We start from the raw sequence: 18,443 nt of genomic DNA, 5'->3' as shown, positions 1-18,443 counted from the left end.
ACCACCATCACTACCACCGCCGCCGCCTCGACCACGGCGTCGGGCGAGGTGTGGGAGTAGGAGGATCGCCTGACGAGTCGCAGAGAAATCACACAACACTACAGACTGGCGAGGTGCAAGTTACTGCCACTACACGAGAAAATGAACAAGAGAAAGGTGGTCGCTTGACAACAGCTGCAGACAAGAACATTTTTAAACCCTCTGATTGTGAATCTTTGTTACCTACAGCTTTATTCGTCAAGCCAATGTAAGTTTTGTGATGCCAGGGCAAACTTAGAACACATGTTATGGGAGTGCGAACAAAGTGGGATTCCAAACAGGGATGCAGCCTTGAACTGAACGTGCTGGCAGACTGCGCTGCTCAGCTCCACCTTCGAAGACAAACTATGGGCCGTACAGTGGGCCGAGGAAGCCACCAAAGCTCAAGGGCTTGTGGCCGACACCTAGGCGGTGATATTTGCCCAATCCCCAAATAACTTGCCGGACCTTTCAATAAAGTTATTCTTCTTCCTTTTCCCAAGTTTCTGGCTAAATGTTTTGACTAACACTGAATGACAGGCAGCAGCTGTCATTCGTTGGTATAGAGCAGGAACACAGGACAAGGAAGAAGAAGCTTGGCACGCAACCTGCTTTGTTTTGAAAGCATGGTCAGAAGAGACAAATTGGTGTAAGATCTCTGGCTGCAGTGGGGTCACACACGTGATGTAAGGCAAATGAAATGTATACCTATGGTTCACAAATGATGAGAACTGTCTGTACAAATTTAAAACGAAGCCATAAGTAGCTTGGGCTGAAGCCTACTTGCTGAAAAAGCTTCCTGCAAAATATTTTGTTTTTGGCTGATTATGCTCACTCTTGACGTGCTTTGCACATTTAGATATAAAATAACATTTTTGGGGGCTATTTATATGTGCCATCATTAAAGGGCTAAATTCTTAGATTTCTTAAATTACACTAAAAATGATGTCATCTGAAAAATGGGTGAATGCTTATCAGATTAAGGCAGACTGAATATTATGGCAGTGAAAAACTCTGAGCAGTTAATTCATGATGACTATGTATGGTACTTAATGGCACAAGAACCAGTTCCGGTCAAAGAGCACCAAGCAAGTGATCATGAGTTGTCAATGTAGCAATGAATTCCAGAAGGTATATGTAATGTGGCTGTATAGAGGCCGAAGAACATTTGCAGTAAAGTGCGTAATATATATTGTTACGAAGAGTTGCGAAGAAATGGTTTTATTTACAGGATATGGACGATGATCGTAGCGTGATCGTAGCGCAGCCTGGCCTCTCAAACTCCTCGTTCTCTTCGTCTTCTCTTCTCTCTTCTTGTCGGCGCCTTTCGTATCCGTTACATTTCACCGCAAGCAGACGAAGCCCGTGGGGCGAGTCAGGGTGGACAAGCAGGGTAGAAAGGCTTCAGGCGAGCAATATGAGTCAGCTGAGTTCTGCTTGATCGCCGACCATTGCACAGGAGGCGAGCTACGACTAAGTGAGTTCGCTCTGGCGGTCCACAAGTACAAATGGGCCTGAATATTGTGACAAGAACTTTTGGCACAATCCACGCTTGCGTTGCGGTGTCCAAAGAAGGACCAAGTCACCTTTTTCCAACAATACTTGTACGTGACGGTCGTCGTATCGCTCTTTTGAGTGACTTTGCGAGGCCAGAGTACGAAGATGAGTTATTCGACGGGCATCTTCGGCGAGACACAATGTCTTCGATACAGAATCGTCACTGTGCAGTACGAAGGGTAAGAAAGTGTCCAGAGGGCTTCGCGGTAACGTTGCATACAGGAGATGAAATGGGCTATAGTTCATGGTTTCATGTTTCCCCGTGTTGTATTTGTAAGTGATGAACGGAAGCACGTCGTCCCAGTTCTTATGATTGGAGGAGACGCACATGGCAAGCATGCTGGTCAGCGTTCTGTTCGTCCTTTCAACAAGGCCATTGGTCTGTGGATGATACGGCATGGAATGAAGGAACTGTGAAGTGCACAAATGAAGTAACTGTTGAATGCCATCAGCAGTGAACTGGTGACCACGGTCGCTGATGATGACACGTGGTGGGCCATGACGAAGGACCATGGAACGCAGCAGGAAGACCGCCACGCAAGCAGCGGTGGAAGACGGTATAGCTGCAGTTCCTGCATACCGTGTAAGATGGCCTACGCAGACAATTATCCAACGGTTCTTGTTGTTAGATAATGGGAATGGACCCAAAAGGTCAATATCTACTTGCTTGAATGGCGTACTCGGCGGTGTCAATGACCGAAGGGGACCCGGGGCTGCGGTGGTCGGTTGCTTGTGACGTTGGCACGTTTCACAACTAGCGACATAGCGCTTGGTTGTTTCGTACATCTTGGGCCAGTAAAAGCGCTCCTGCGTGCGGTGCAGCATTCGTACGAAGCCGAAATGGCCGGATGTCACATTATCATGCGTGCCGCGTAGAACGTCAGAGCGGAGACTCTCGGGGACAACAAGCAGAAAATGCGCTCCATGCCTGCAGTAATTAGTTTTGTAGAGCAATTTATCACAGACAGTAAAGTGACCGCTGCCTTTAGAAGTATGGGCGGTGACAAAAAGTGGATCGAGGGTAACATCCTTCCATTGTTCTTGCTGAAAGTCTGCCGCGTCAGGGAACGTAGAAGTAACAGCAGCGAGACAGTCGTCAAAATTCTTAGCATTGCAGTCGGTAGTCACAAGAGGAATCCGAGAGAGGCAGTCTGCGTCAGCATGACGACGGCCACTCTTGTACGATACCACAAAGTCGTATTCCTGGAGGCACAGCACCCAACGTGCGAGGCGACCAGAGGGATCACGCAAACCGACCAGCCAGCATAAAGAATGATGGTCGGTGATAATCTTGAATGGTCTACCGTAAAGATAACACCGAAATTTTTGTATGGCGAAAACGGCTGCCAGGCATTCCTGTTCCGTAACCGTATAATTTCGTTCAGATTTGCTCAGGCAACGGCTGGCATATGCGACAACACGTTCTGCGCCACTGTGACGTTGTACAAGCACCGCTCCTATCCCGATTCCACTAGCATCAGTGTGAACTTCAGTCGGGCAAGATGGATCGAAGTGATGCAAGAGAGGTGCTGACGTTAGTATAAACTTCAGTTGAGAGAATGATGCGTCACACTCTGGTGTCCTATTGAAGGATGCATTTTGTCGCAAAATACATGTCAATGGGTAAACGATGTCGGCAAACCAGGGAACAAAACCACGAAAATACTGTTACGTGAAGCTGAAGCTGAATACTATTTACAATTTATTTACAGGTAAGCTCACGGAGGCCAAAATGGCGACGCTATATCAAACCGGCACACACGTCGTCTTCGTCCTCCTCAGTGCAGCCACACTGTGGCGGCTGTTCCGTAGCATCACCCCCGGCTATAGAAGCACCGTCCCGGTGCTTAATCTACACATGCGCGGTGAAAGGTGTGTGGTAGGGTTTCAGTCTTGCCACGTGAACGATGTCACTTGCAGCTTATGATGACGCTGAGAGATCAGCGGGGATGATTTCATACGTGACATCGGTCACTTGGCGTACCACACGGTAAGGGCCTGTGTAGCGCGACAGCCGCTTTTCGGAAAGGCCCACATGGCGAACGGGTGACCAGAGAAGCACCAGAGAACCCGGAGAAAAGTGCACGTCACGATGGTGGCAATCATAGAAGCATCTCTGATGCTCCTGTGAGGCCTCGAGACGGGAGCGGGCGAGCTAGCGCGTGGTCGGCGTGTGCGATTGCGTCGCGGGCGTATTCAGTGGCGGAACGTGTGGCCGAGGGCAGCAAAGTGTCCAAGGGCAACACGGGTTCTCGGCCATATAGGAGATAGAACGGTGAATAGCCGGCGGTGTCGTGACGCAATGAATTATACGCGAACGTCACATATGGTAAGTGAAGATCCCAGTCGTGGTGGTCGGTCGCAACGTACTTGGAAAGCATGTCGGTGATGGTCCGATTGAGGCGCTCTGTGAGGCCGTTTGTCTGGGGGTGGTAGGACGTGCTGAACTTGTGCTTTGTCGAGCAGGAGCAGAGTATGTCCTTGACGACTGCTGAGAGAAAGCTGCGGCCACGGTCAGTGAGTAATTGGCGCGGAGTACCATGCACTAAAATGATTTCATAGAGCAGAAAGTCAGCAACATCAGTAGCGCAACTTGTCGGGAGGGCTCTGGTGATTGCGTACCGCGTAGCATAATCGGTAGCGACGGTGACTCATTTATTTCCGGAGCCCGAGAGAGGAAATGGTCCGAAAGTCCAGAACAACATGGAAAAAGGGTTCGAGTGGGATGTCAATCGGCTGGAAACATCCAGCTGGAGGTGTGGAGGGCTTCTTCCTGCGCTGACAGGGCTCACAAGCGGCAACGTAGCGCCGCACGGAGCGGGTGAGACCCGGCCAAAACAACCGACGGCGTACACGGTCGTATGTGCGTGAGACGCCCAAGTGTCCAGCCAAGGGAGCATCGTGTAGTTGCTGGAGGACAGTCGAACGCAGGTGCGATGGAATGACGAGCAGAAGGTCAAGGCCGTGTGGATCGAGATTACGGCGGTATAATGTTCCCTCCTTAAGGAGAAACATCCGGAGAGAGGCGTCGCCAGGAGTTGACTACAGACGGTCGATGAGGGCGCGCAATGAAGGATCGTGCCGTTGCTCGTTGCCGATTTGAAGCAACTGGGACACAGAGAAAACGCAAGCGATGGCGTTCGCATCAGCCGGTTTGTCGACGGGGTAGCGGGACAAACAATCGGCATCCTGGTGCAAGCGTCCCGTCTGATATACCTCGGAGAAGGTATATTCTTGCAGGCGTAACGCCCAGTGAGCGAGTCGTCCCGTGGGGTCCTTGAGCGAAGATAGCCAGCAGAGAGCGTGGTGATCAGTGATCACACAGAAGGGGCGTCCATACAAGTATGGACAAAATTTCGCAACAGCCCACACAAGAGCGAGGCACTCGCGCTCTGTGATTGAATAATTGCGCTCGGCGGGTGATAGAAGTCGGCTGGCGTAGGCTATAACGCGATCATGTCCACGCTGGCGCTGTGCTAACACTGCTCCTATGCCGTGACCACTGGCATCAGTTCGAACATCCGTTGAGGCAGACGGGTCAAAGTGGGCCAAAATTGGAGGCGTGGTAAGGAGAGTAGTCAGCTGTGAGAAAGATGTGGCATCAGGACTTTTTCAGGACCCCAAGAAAAAGGGCCGTCTTTCTTCAAGAGGTCGGTAAGGGGACGTGCGATGGTCGCAAAATCCTTCACAAAGTGTCGGAAATAAGAGCACAGCCATACGAAACTACGAACGTCCTTGGTAGAGTTCGGAACAGGAAAATTCGTAACGGCGCAAATTTTGTCCGGATCGGGTTGCACGCCTCTGGCGTCTACGAGGTGTCCAAGGACAGCGATTTGGCGGTGAGCGAAATGACATTTTGACGAGTTCAACTGGAGACGGGCTCGGCGGAACATGTCAAGAATCGCTGAAAGACGGTCTAGATGCGTGTCAAATGTGGGCGAATAAACTATGACATCGTCCAGATAGCACAAACAGGTGGACCACTTGAACCCCTGAAGCAAAGAGTCCATCATTCGTTTGAAGGTGGCGGGCGCGTTACAGAGACCGAAAGGCATCACCTTGAACTGATAAAGACCGTCAGGGGTAACAAATGCAGTCTTCTCTCGGTCCATGTCATCGACGGATATCTGCCAGTAGCCGGACCGTAAGTCGATAGAAGAAAAATAGGTGGCACCGTACAGGCAGTCTAGAGCGTCATCAATACGTGGCAAAGGGTACACCTCCTTTTTTGTGATTTTGTTCAGGTGGCGATAACCTAGACAAAAGCGCCACGTTCCATCCTTCTTTTTGACAAATATGACGGGAGATGCCCAGGGACTACAGGAAGGCTCGATAAGGTCCTTTGCAAGCATCTTTGTGACTTCCTGTTGGATAACAGCTCGTTCCAACGCAGAAACACCGTATGGACATCGGTGAATAGGGTTCACATCGCCAGTATTTATGCAATGGGTCACGACGGACGTTTGACCTAAGGGTCTATTGTCAAAGTCAAAATTGTCGCGATAGCCTTCAAGAACGCGGCAAAGAGCTTCAGCTTGAGCAGGTGTAAGGTCAGAGGAGACCATCTTCTTAATGTCGACATCAGTATCGTGCGATGACGTCATGGTATGGGCTGAGCTGCAATGATCTTCCACTGTGAATGGCTCGACCTCATCATCCTGCAAAGCGCGAATTATAGCCAAAGTATCCCCTGAGGCAGAACTTGCGCGGTTAGCGCGAAATTGACAAGTGGAAGGCAGGTGCGGTTGCCAGTAATTTTCAGCACAGTGTGCAGCACGGTAACACCATGCGTAAGTATAACGGCCAGAATTGGTGCGGCCACGTAATTGCCGTCAGGTACAGCTGGAGAGGACAACAAGTTCACGTGGGTCACAGAGTGAGGTGGTAGGCGAATGAAATCTATGCAGCTCAGATGGCTTGGAGGCGGGTCCACAGGGTCGGCAAGGAGAGGCAAGTCAAGGCGAAGTGAGCCGGCGGAACAGTCAATGAGGGCAGAATGATGGGCAAGAAAATCAAGACCGAGAATGAGTTCGTGAGGGCAATGCTTGATGACAGTGAAGAGAACGCCGGTGTGTCTCTCAGCAATGGTGAGTCGGGCAGAACACATGCCAACAATAGTGACAGTCCCTCCGTCGGCGACTTGTACAACTCGGTTCGGGGCAGGCGTCAGAACTTTCTTGAGCCGACGGCGAAGAGCAGCACTCATAATTGACACATGCGCCCCGGTGTCAATCAACGCACACAGAGGAACATTGTCGACAAGAACGTCCAAAAAATTCTTGTGCGTGGGTAAGGTGCAGCGAGGATTTTGTGCCAATGTCGTCAATGCAGCTTCACCTCCAGAAGCTGCACTGTCTAGTTTTCCGGTTGGGGGTGCGGCAAGTAGGTCGGAGAAGGAGCACGGCGTGACGGGGGCGAGCGAGATTGGCGGCGGGAGGGAGAAGGCGAGCGGGAGTAGCGGGGTCGTGGCAAAGGTGTCGCAGGGTCAGATGATGGAGCGGGCATAGAAGGGGCGAAGGAAAAGGAGGCGCTATAGGGGTGACGGGGGTAATCAGGATAATAGCGCGTCGGAGAAGTTCAGCGGCTGCGGCAGTGGCCAGCGACATGTCCAATGCCTCAGCAGTTGAAACAAATTGGCTTGTCGTCCACGGTTCACCATTCGGAGGGGTTGCGCTGTCCATAAGAGGAGTAAGAAAAGTGCGGTGGGGACGTGCTTGGAGACAAAGGTTCCGAGCGTACGGGACGAATGGATTGCACGCCAACATTGGACAACTCTTGACAGACGACCGCCTGGATCAAGGAGATTGTCACCGGAGAATGTTCAGGTAACGGGAATGAAGGGGCCACCGGTTGTGCCGCTTCGACCTCACGACGAATGATACGGGTCAAGTTGTCACATCGCGACGGCTGGTGGAAGAGGTCGTCACAGGATGACGTAGCAGCTGTGTTGGGAAGTCGCGTGATGTGCTGGGATACCCGGCGGCTTCTAGCATGCTCAAGACGGCGGCACTCCTTGAGGATGGTATCGATGCTGGTGACGTTCGTAAACACCAGTAAATTGAAGGCGTCGTCAGCAATGCCTTTGAGGACGTGATTAACCTTATCGTCCTCAGTCATGTTCGGGTCAGCCTTGGCACAAAGTGCCAACACATCGAGAATGTACGACACGTAGGACTCAGTCGACGTCTGTACATGTGTGGCAAAGGCTTTCTTGGCGTTGACTTGTCAACCAAACGGATTGCCAAAAAGGTCGCGTAGCTTGTCTTTGAAGAGATCCCAGCTCGAGATCTCCTCTTCGTCAGTCTGGAACCACGCCAATGGAGCTCCGTCGAGGTAGAAAAGTACGTTGGCAAGCATAACAGTCGGATCCCACCTGTGACTGGTGCTGACACGTTCATATAAGCGGAGCCAGTCGTCAACATCAGGACTGCTGACTCCGTTGAAAACACCAGGATCCCGAGGTGGGGAAACGGCGACGTAGGTCGGGGCTGCAGGCGGAGACGTTTGCGCAGATGAAGTGCCGCCAGCAGGAGCCGAAGTTGCATTGTCGCCATTGCGACCGCTGCGAAGCTCCATGACGGGTACGGGGAACGTCCACCTCCACCAAAATAATGTTACGTGAAGCTGAAGCCGAATACTATTTACAATTTATTTACAGGTAAGCTCACGGAGGCCAAAATGGCGACGCTATATCAAACTGGCACACACGTCGTCTTCGTCCTCCTCCGTGCAGCCACACTGTGGCGGCTGTTCTGTAGCAATACGAACATAGGCCAATGAATGAGCGGAGTTCTCGTGCTGACTGCGGTGGTTTGAAGGAGCTCACCGCTTCAACCTTACGAGGATCGGGTCTGATGCCAACCTTGTTGACTAAGTGTCCCAGGACCAGTGTCTGACGTTCACCGAACCGACACTTTTTTGAGTTTAGAACCAGTCCAGCTTTCTCAATGCAGTCGAGAACGAGGCTGAGGCGTTCGTTATGTTCTTCAAACGTGCGGCCAAGGATTATAACATCATCGAGGTAACAGATACATATCTCCCACTTTAGACCACGTGGTAATGTGTCCATGAATCTTTCAAAGGTTGCAGGAGCATTGCAAAGGCCAAAAGGCATAACATTAAGTTCGAATAGGCCATCTGGAGTCACGAAAGCAGTTTTTTCCTTGTCGGCAGGGTCTATAGGTATTTGCTATTACCCCGATCGCAAATCAAGTGTTGAGAAGTAAGAAGCAGCATGTAAGCAATCAATGACGTCATCGATTCGCGGTAGTGGATAGACATCCTTCTTCGTCACTGCGTTTAGATGTCTGTAATCCACCCAGAATCTACAGGAGCCATCTTTTTTTCGGACCAGGATTACTGGGGCTGCCCATGGACTAGACGACTCTTGAACGACACCTTTCTTCATCATCTCCTTGTCTTGCTCTGCAATAACTTTGCGCTCGGACAATGACACTCGGTAGGGCTTCTGGCGGATGGGGTGTCCTGAGCCGGTATCTATTCTGTGACGAGCACGGGACGACGGTAAATGAAGGGGTGCATCTCCATGTGTGAAGTCAAATGCAGCCTCATGCCTGGCAAGGACTTGTACTAGTGCTTGCCGTTCCAATGTATTGAGAGCCTTGCTGATCATGCCAAGCATTAGCTCTTCAGAATGGCGATTATCGCAAGGAGAGCAAGCTGTAGAGACGTCCGTAGTTAATGCCGCTATTGAACTACATGCGGCTTTATCGAGGAGAGCGATTTTCATATCGCGAGGAAGGACAACCGGCGTGGCGGAACAGTTCAGCGCCCACAATGTGGCGACTCCTTTCGTCATGCACACGACAGAGAAGGGCACAAGTATATCTTTTTTAGCACAGTTTATGTGGAGAGGCCTAACTACAAGGTCAACACAATCAGCATCAACAGTAGTTGCCGAAACACGAACGAGCGTCAGGCACCACGATGATGCAATCACTTCATCAAGAATACTGAGTGTGTCTGTGTCCCTGTCTTCACCATCCGAGCTTTGTTCAAAATGTGCTAATATAAATAACTTGTTCAATGATATTTCGCCACAACCACAGTCTACGGAAGCGCTGCACTGTTCAAGAAAATCGATACCAAGAATAACATCGTGCGAACAGTGAGAAAGAACAAGGAATTTCGACACAAACACTTTCTCAGCCAACAAAACACTCACAGCACAAACACCAAGGAGATGAAGCCATTTGCTGCGTACTCCACAAAAGGCAATACCGTCGTTTCAAGAAAACATAACTTTGTGGCCTAGACGGTTTTTGAAAGCAAGGCTCATCACAGACACAGTCGCCCCAGTATCAACTAACGCCATGGACGGTATTCAGTCAATCGAGGCATTCATTTTGTTTTTGTATATCACAACAGGCGGAGGTATTTCTTGCGAAAACCGTCCGGCGACCACACCTCCATTGGCCGCGGATGCTAGTTTCCCGGTGGCGGTGAGGAAGAACGGCGCCGAGGAGGCGGAGAGCGACAGGGACGGCTATTTGGTGGTGTCAAACTCCGCTCAGATGCTGGCGAATCGCTGCGTCTGGTCTCGTGTGAGAAGTGATCCCTTGGAAGCAAATCGGTCGTCCGCAAGTCATATGAAGTACGGGTTCTAGGTGGCGAGAACATCGATGATGTCCTACGTGATTGATGGGCTTGGCGACATTACTGAGCTATATGGCCTGTGGAACCGCAGTTGTAGCACACGGGAGAGTTGCGGTTCACAGCGTTTTCCTCGAAACGAACAGTAGGCGGCTGCGGGCGGCGAGAAAGTTCGTTGTCAGGTGAATAACGTGTCTCTGCTGCTTGCTGAAATCCCTTATATCGTTCAAAAGTCACGTCGTGGTAGTAGGGTCGGTGCTGTTCTTGTCGCGGCCTGACAGAAGTCGCAGGGCCTCGAGGGTAAAAACGCGACTGCTCTCGTTGTGGCCGAGCGTCCCTCTGTCGTAGGGACGTGGCTGCTGTCGGGGCACGAGTTTCTAATCCTCAGTGCCCCTTGCCGCAGGATACGGGGAGAAGGATGCCACGTCTGGCTCAAAATCTAGTGGTAGGCCGAAGCTATGAGTGCCTGGATGTGTCACTTGCGCGTGCAGGCTGAGTTCTTCCCGAACTATTTGTCGGATCGTTGATGCAAGATCAAGGGGCTGGTTGCTGTCCACGCTTTCAACTGTCGTTACATTGGCTAGCCTGCCAAACTTCGGCGTTATGTGCCTCGTCTTTAGTTGCTCGAAAGTGCGACAGTGCCGAATGATGTCAGCGACGGAAGCCAGGTTGTCTTTTGCGATGAGGAAATTGTAAACATCTTCGACAATTCCTTTTAGAATGTGCCCGACTTTGTCTTCCTCGGACATTCCAGAGTTCACCATCCTACACAGTTTTATTACTGCCTCAATGTAGGTCGTGCAGGTTTCGCCTGGCACTTATGCACGTTTCAGTAGCGTCTGTTCTGCCCTTTTCTTTTTCGTCGCGGAGTCGCCGAATCGCTCTTTGATTTCCGAAACAAATCTTCCCCATGTTGTGAACGTTTCCTCGTGGTTGTCGAACCACAATAATGCAGTATCGATTAGAAAGAACACGACGTTCGAAAGCTGAGAAGAGCTGTCCCACTTGTTGGCGGCACTCACCCGGTGATAATGGATGAGCCATTCCTCGACGTCGTTGTCCGATCTCCCGGTGATGGGACGCGCATCTCTCAGTTGCAGAACAGAACTTGTCAGGGCAGCAGTTGGAATGGGTCGTTGTTCGTCTGCGTCGTGAGACATATTCAGCTCCGGTGGATTCGGTGGGAGTCCAGCAAGGCGACGGCTCCGGCGAAGAACTTGTGGTTCAGCCTCCGTCTTCGGGTGTTGATTACCCAGCCCCTCCACCACAACTGTTATGAAGAGTTGCGAAGAAATGGTTTTATTTACAGGAGATGGACGTTGATCGTAGCATGATCGTAGCGCAGCCCGGCCTCTCAAACTCCTCGTTCTCTTCGTCTTCTCTTCTCTCTTCTTGTCCGCGCCTTTCGTATCTGTTACAGTGTGTGTGTGTGTGTGTGTGTGTGTGTGTGTGTGTGTGTGTGTGTGTGTGTGTGCGCGTGCGTGCGTGCGTGCGTGTGTGTGTGTGTGTGTGTGTGTCAGCTACAGATACAGAGGGAGGAAGCATGTGCTTTACAAGAAGTTACTATAGCAGCAGCAGCAGCCTCTAGAGAGAGGAAGTGCTACGAATCTCCTGGCCTTATGACTTGCAATGAATCAACATAGTGTAAAAAGTGATTTACTGTATAAAATCGGGCCTGTGCCAAGGAACGCTGCTGGATGGGGAGGGTTATGCCATCAGTAGGCTAGAGCGAAGTGCTTTTTCCTTTCAGCTTCTATTTGCTGGCACTCCAGCAAGACATGGAGGATGGTCAGCGTCTTGCCACGTTTACTGCAGACAGGGATGTTCACCATTGTTCAACAAGTAGAGTTTATGCCATATGTATAGCCTATCCTAATTCGACAGAATACCTCAGTTGATTGATTGATTTTATTTGCTTCGTCACAGTACAGTGTAACAGGAGGCGGAGGGAAAAGCTGTTCAAATAACAGCTTGAGGGATCCTTCGCCCCCTTTGTGAACAATGGCAGCAGTTGAAGGACATCACAATATCACAGCACTTTCTTTAAAGTGACACATTGTTTTACGTAAACATCAAGCCATAAAGAAAAACTGAAAACAGTTTATACGTAGCTTATACAACACAGAAAACTGCTACAACCTTCTGCACTTGAATAAATTGCTGCATAGCTTATACAACAAAAAGAGCCACTAATTCTGCGACACTTAAATGAGACATCTATACCTTTGCTAGAGCAATGATTTAGAATTCGTGGAAGAGTACATTGAAGCATCTGAAAGCCATAATTAGTACGAAAGTAAGGAATGTTCCACATTTCTGTATTTCTTGTTTCATAGGCCTTTCCTTTAAGCAAAGATTCGCATCTCCATGAATAAAAAGTTTGAGTGTTTGCAGCTAAGACAGTACTCTCATAGTAGCCTGTATTGATATAGGTCATTCACTTTGATTATCCTATATATTTTAAATAGTGGGTCACTAGGTGCTAGAACTATAGCGTTGTCTATCAGCCTCAGTATTTTCTTCTGTATTCTCAATAACTTCATTAAGTCTGTTTCTGTAGTTGCTCCCCAAACCAAATAGCAGTAGTTAAGAACTAAACAGCGATTTGTATATCAATAGCCTCACGGAGTTGGGGACAAGGTACCGGATACGGCTTAATATTCCAGTTATTCGGCTTAATTTTATTTGATTATTGACGTGGTCATCCCATTGCAAAGAAATGACGAAATGTACCCCATGTACTTTCACTGACTTCACTATTCCTATATCTGAGCCTCTAATGCTAAATGCTAATGCATTTTAATGCATTAGCATAGCTTCAGGCACTTCCCGGGAGCTATCTATGTATCTGTGTATCTAACCGTGTTCCAGTTTACCTGTGTCACAGGCTAGTCAGTGGTTGAATGGGTAGCACATTGAGCTGCTGTGCTGAAGTAATAGGGTTTGAAACCAAACATCGGACGGACTTGGGTCAATGAGTATGTGTTCATGTTTACATACGTGCTGACACAGGTCACTGTAGATGCGAGACTAGGGAGGTACCGCTGTTTGAAGAAATGCTCTGATGCTCAGTTGGAGTACTGGGTGTGTCCCACTCAGTCTATGCTGGTCTCCAATGAACCTCTTTGATGCCAACTTGGATCACTGGGTGTGTCCCAGCAGGTGTGTGCCACTCTTCAATTAACATCTTTGATGCCAACTTGAGTAACTAGGTATATAGCACTGGGAATGTGCTGCTCCATAATGACGAAAACAATCCTTTAGCCCAATAGACAAGGATTCCTCAAGGATAGCAACCCTATGCTTTAGCGGGCTGCGGCATAAATGCACTGGGTACATGCCACATTTCAATGAATGTCTTTCATGCCAACACTAGCGAGCTGCACCGATGCACTGGATATGTGTCGCTCTTCAATGAACCGCTCGCCAACTTGGGTCACTGAGTATAAGGCATTGGGTGTGTGGCATGCAAACGAACAATTCTCAGTGTTTGCAGGCACTGGCACACCCTAATTCTTGTCTCGGAGTGCCTCGGCAGTGTCATTAGATAACACAGCGTGTACAGAAAGAAGCCTGGTTGCTGCACAACGCATTGCTCAGGATTCGCATGCATCAGTGTGCCATGCATTTTTGAGGCCTCCCGCAGGCTTTACGGTGGTGGCACTGGGTGATGCCAAGTGTTCTTAGGAAGGCGTGAAAGAAGAGTCCCACTGCAGTGCGTGCCTCATGCATAACTCGTTTTGGCTATGGCAATACATTGTATTGCTACATAACTCAATGCCAACACATCACCATTGACAGTCATACTGAAATGGGTTCAGCCGCAATTTTTTTGCTGTTAGTGGACAATTTACTGGCCTAATTAGTTAAACCTTGTTAGAGGTTTTGGCATTCCACTAGTGTTGCCAATAATTTCTTGGTTTGTTGCGTAGGAATGGTCTCACATCTATGTCAGAGACAGCTATGAAGGAGTTGCTGGCTTTCATTTCTACAGATGTGGCGATTTTGTCAGCAAGCATATTACCTTCAATGCCTCTATTTCCAGGAACCCAGCATATCATGACATACTGGTTAGATATGTAACTATTGCATAGGGCCGAGTAAAGCTTGCTAATTACAGGATATTTATGCTTTTCCAGTGAGATTGGATATTTAACACAGAACAGTCTGTGTAAGTGATTGCCTTCTAAAGCTTTATATTCTAGATGTATTTTATAGCAGAGAATAATGCATAGTCCTCAGCAATAAAAATATATGTTTTTAGATGCAGAACATCAGAGTTGAAGAATGTTGGGCCCACTGCTGCATAAGACATGCCGGCATGTGACTTAGATGCATCGTGCAAAATTCATGGCATGAGCACTTTGAGTGAAGTTCAAGGAAATGAATTCAAATATGTGCCTCTGGAGGATATTTTGTGACTTCTAAAAATGATGTTTCACTATCTACAAGCTGCTACTGCCATGTTAGAAATGGCTTCACTGGAGCCATTAGGCAATATTCAAGGAGTCGAATACACATTTCTTCACTGTGTTTCATCAGACAGAGTGAAAAAGGCTCTTTTGCTGCAGGTCAGCCATGAACGAGTGCGGCAGAGGTCATATCACTTACCACTGAAAAATCCGAGGACACCTAAACACTTCTTAGAAGTTGTGAATGCAAAAGCATTAATGTCCAACTGAACGGCACTGAGCGGTCCTTCGAGTTTTGCACTGCAAGTAATGTACAATAGCACTACATGCTGCCCAGACCAGCAAGCAGCAACAGCCTGCAGTGCCAATGCCACATGCCACCAATGCGACGATGCCCTCTCCCCCCATGCAACACATGGCATGATCACTCAGCCAACGCCTCCTAGATAGCACAAGGCAAGTGCAATGACGTAATGCTACCTTGCCTGACTGCCATAGAAGTTAATAGGGATGCTACCGAGTAAGCTACCATAATTTTAACGTCACCACTTTCATCATGCCGGGTTCGACAGTGGAAATTTAGGTCCAAGTAGCGTGAGGTCATCAAGCAGAGGGCACAGGCCTGCTATCTAGGGCACAGGCCTGCTATCCATCCGTCGAGAAGCACTTGTGCTGAGAGTGAGAGCGAGGCCGGCATGGCATTGCAGCTGTCACGCAACACCTGGCACGCTAGCGCGGCCGCAGATTTAAACCTTTCGCCTGCCTTGCTATGTCGAGGCGCAGCTTGTGGCATGGTGTTGCAGCCAATGGCGATTTCAGTTAAGGCTGTTTCGCTGCTACAGGGGATAGATGCCAGCTTTTGCGCTCAATGGGCCATTTGACACTTTCACATCAAAAAGAAGGATGTTTCTCATTCACATGTGCTCTTAGAAATGTGTAAAACAGGAACATGAGTGCTGCAGATGAAGAGACTACTTATTCGACTTTATTTAACTTGTTCTGAAGGCACCGGTTGCAAGGTGGATACCTAAGTGGTGAATAGGAATTAGCATCTTGCGCTGGGCGTAGTAGACTGATACACTATAGCACCGTAGTCAAGGCATGAGCATACAATACTCTGGTATAAGCTAAGAAGACATCTCCTGTTACTAACCCAGGTTGTGCATGAAACAAGCTTCAATATAGTCACTGTTCTCAGGTGCTTCACTTTCACATATTTTCCATGGAAGATAAAAGGTAGTTTCGAGACTGAAATAGTACCTAAATATCTGTAGTCATTCTCCATTGAAATCAATACTGGATGTGGTAGGATACCTCTTTTTTTTTAGATGAGAATGCAGATATTTTTCTGAGGGTGTACCTTAAGTTAATTTTGCAAGTGTGAGGATTATGAGAGCAAACAGAGTAGATCTTTCTAACGAGAGGACGACCTACTGGAAATCATGTGTTTGAAAACTTTATGGTTATGGGCATTTCCAGTGGGTGTCTGAACACGTGACATTTGGTCTGTAGTGCGCAGCTAAGAATGCTACAGGGTCACACAGCCATCATCACTTTTCAGTGCAGGTGGGGAAAGAATGACTCATTCATTGTTTCATTGAGAACTTGCAGAATACTCTAACCTCGACTGACCTGAAAATGCTGCTCACGCTGAGAGTCCGTGCCATGCGCTCACGGTCGGTCCCAAACGCTGGTGAATAATAAAAAGCCTTTACCAGTCGTGGTGGTTGCTTCGGCCTAGAACGTCAACCATGGAACTTTGATCACATACCCTACGCTCAACTATGCCTGAAGGTGCATCCCAGCAATCGCCTCCTACTCCATCCAAGCAAGTGCCTCCTCAGTTGGTCCTGTGTTCTGGTGTGCCTCGCCACAAGGACCCTGCCATTTTCAGCGGTGTGGACGACACCGACGACGAGGACTGGCTGATGACATGTGAAAGGGTAAGCGCCTACAACAAATGGGATGATCCCGCCAAACTGAGCAACGTGCTCTTCTCTCTCACGGGTATTGCCAGTTTCTGGTACAACAACCACGAGACTGACTTTCCAGCGTGGTCCTTGTTTAAGACCTCTTTAGTGGCTGTGTTTGGTCGCCCTGCTGTATGCAAGCTATGAGCGGAATCGCGTTTGTGAGAATGTGCACAGCAGCCGGGTGAATCATTTACCAGCTACATAGAACATGTACTGGACTTGGGTAAGAAAGCCAACACGACAATGTTGGGGTCTGACAAAATCAGAAATTTCTTAAAAGGGATAGAGGATGATGCTTTCAACATGCTATTGGCCAAGAATCCTCAGTCTGTGACAGACATCACCACTCTATGCCAAAGCTACGAGGAGCTACACAGGCAGCGCTCATTAACATGTCGCCCTTCCTCTGCGATGACCTCATTGCTGGTTTGGCATAGATCTCTGACCAGTCAGTGTTGCTTGCTGAAATGAAAGCATTCATTCGGGAGGAAGTTGCACACCACCTCTCCTTGATATTGTTACACGAGGACGAGTCAGTAAGACGAGCAACTATTTACAGGTTATATTTACAACAGCCATTGCAGCACTGACCGGTTAGATTCGCAGCGCGAGCCCAGTTCATTCTTTGAACGAGGCGTGAACGAGGCGTGATGGTGCCCACGCGCCTCGTTCAAACAATCGAATACCACGAGCGTGTAGCAAAATTCCCCGGCGGCACAAGTGACGTCCCGGAGCGTCTAAATGTAATCACTGGGAGGGTGATACTGCTTCAGTCGTGTAACGTGCATGATATCACTGGACTGGGAAGAAGATGGGGCATCAGGGGCGATCTCGTAGGTGATGGGAGTCACGGCACGAAGCACATGGGGATGGGCCTGTGTAATGAGATCGCAGTTTTTCGGACAGGCCGATTTGACGCGACGGAGACCATATAAGCACCAAAGAACCAGGCGGGAAGTGCACGTCTCGGTGTCGCCGGTCGTACAAATGCCTTTGACTCTCTTGGGATTTCAGAAGGCGGTCACGGGCAATTTCCCTTGCGTGGGCACAGCAGGCGATGGCGTCAAGTGCATATTCACTGGTCGGTGCCGCGTGAACAGGGAGGGTTGTGTCGAGGGGCAGTGCTGCTTTTCGGCCAAACAGAAGGAAAAATGGGGAATAACCGGGGGTGTTGTGGTGCGAGAAATTAGAAGCAAATGTGACAAACAGGAGAGAGAGGTCCCAGTCAGTGTGGTCTGAAGAGACATATTTCGTGAACACGTCTGTGAGAGTGCGATTGAGACGCTCTGTGAGGCCATTTGTTTGCGGACGGTATGACCGGGATAGCTTGTGCCTCGTGGCACAGGACTGCAGGATGTCCGCGATAACTTTTGATAGGAATGTCCGGCCACGGTTTGTGAGAAGTTGTCACGGAGCTCCATGTAATAAAATCACATCGCGTCAAAGAAAATCGGCGACATTTGTGGCGCAGTTTGTAGGAAGCGCTCGGGTGGTGGCATAGCGCGTGGCGTAATCTGTGGCCACAGCGATCCACTTGTTCCCAGAGGTAGAAAGAGGAAAATGGCCAAGTAAGTCCAAACTAACCCGAAAGAATGGTTTTGAGGGAATGTCGAGTAGTTGAAAGTACCCAGCAGGGAGCGTCGATGGCATCTTGCGTCGCTGGCACTTTTCACATGCAGCTATGTATCTTCGAATGGAGCGAGCAAGCCCTGGTTAAAAGAAGCGTCGGCAGATCTAGTTGTAGGTACGTGACATAACCAGATGACCGGCAGTGGGGAGGTCATGAAGTTCGTGGAGAACAGCCGAGCAAAGTGTTTAGGGATCACAAGGAATAATACAGGGCCGTCGGGGTGAACGTTGCGGAGGTAGA

General features: G+C 49.2%; 1 protein-coding gene across 2 annotated transcripts in view; it reads right to left on the bottom strand.

The window, feature by feature from the left end:
• LOC135897529 (UDP-galactose translocator-like) overlaps window positions 1-18,443 on the bottom strand; it is a 68,457-nt gene that overhangs the window by 13,789 nt on the left and 36,225 nt on the right. The gene's annotated exons all lie outside the window — the stretch shown is intronic.

The sequence above is a fragment of the Dermacentor albipictus genome, unplaced genomic scaffold (assembly GCF_038994185.2).
Source record: "Dermacentor albipictus isolate Rhodes 1998 colony unplaced genomic scaffold, USDA_Dalb.pri_finalv2 scaffold_32, whole genome shotgun sequence".
Classification (NCBI taxonomy): domain Eukaryota; kingdom Metazoa; phylum Arthropoda; class Arachnida; order Ixodida; family Ixodidae; genus Dermacentor; species Dermacentor albipictus.
The sequence above is the reverse complement of the archived record's forward strand: the minus strand, read 5'-3'. Positions and strand labels throughout refer to the sequence as shown.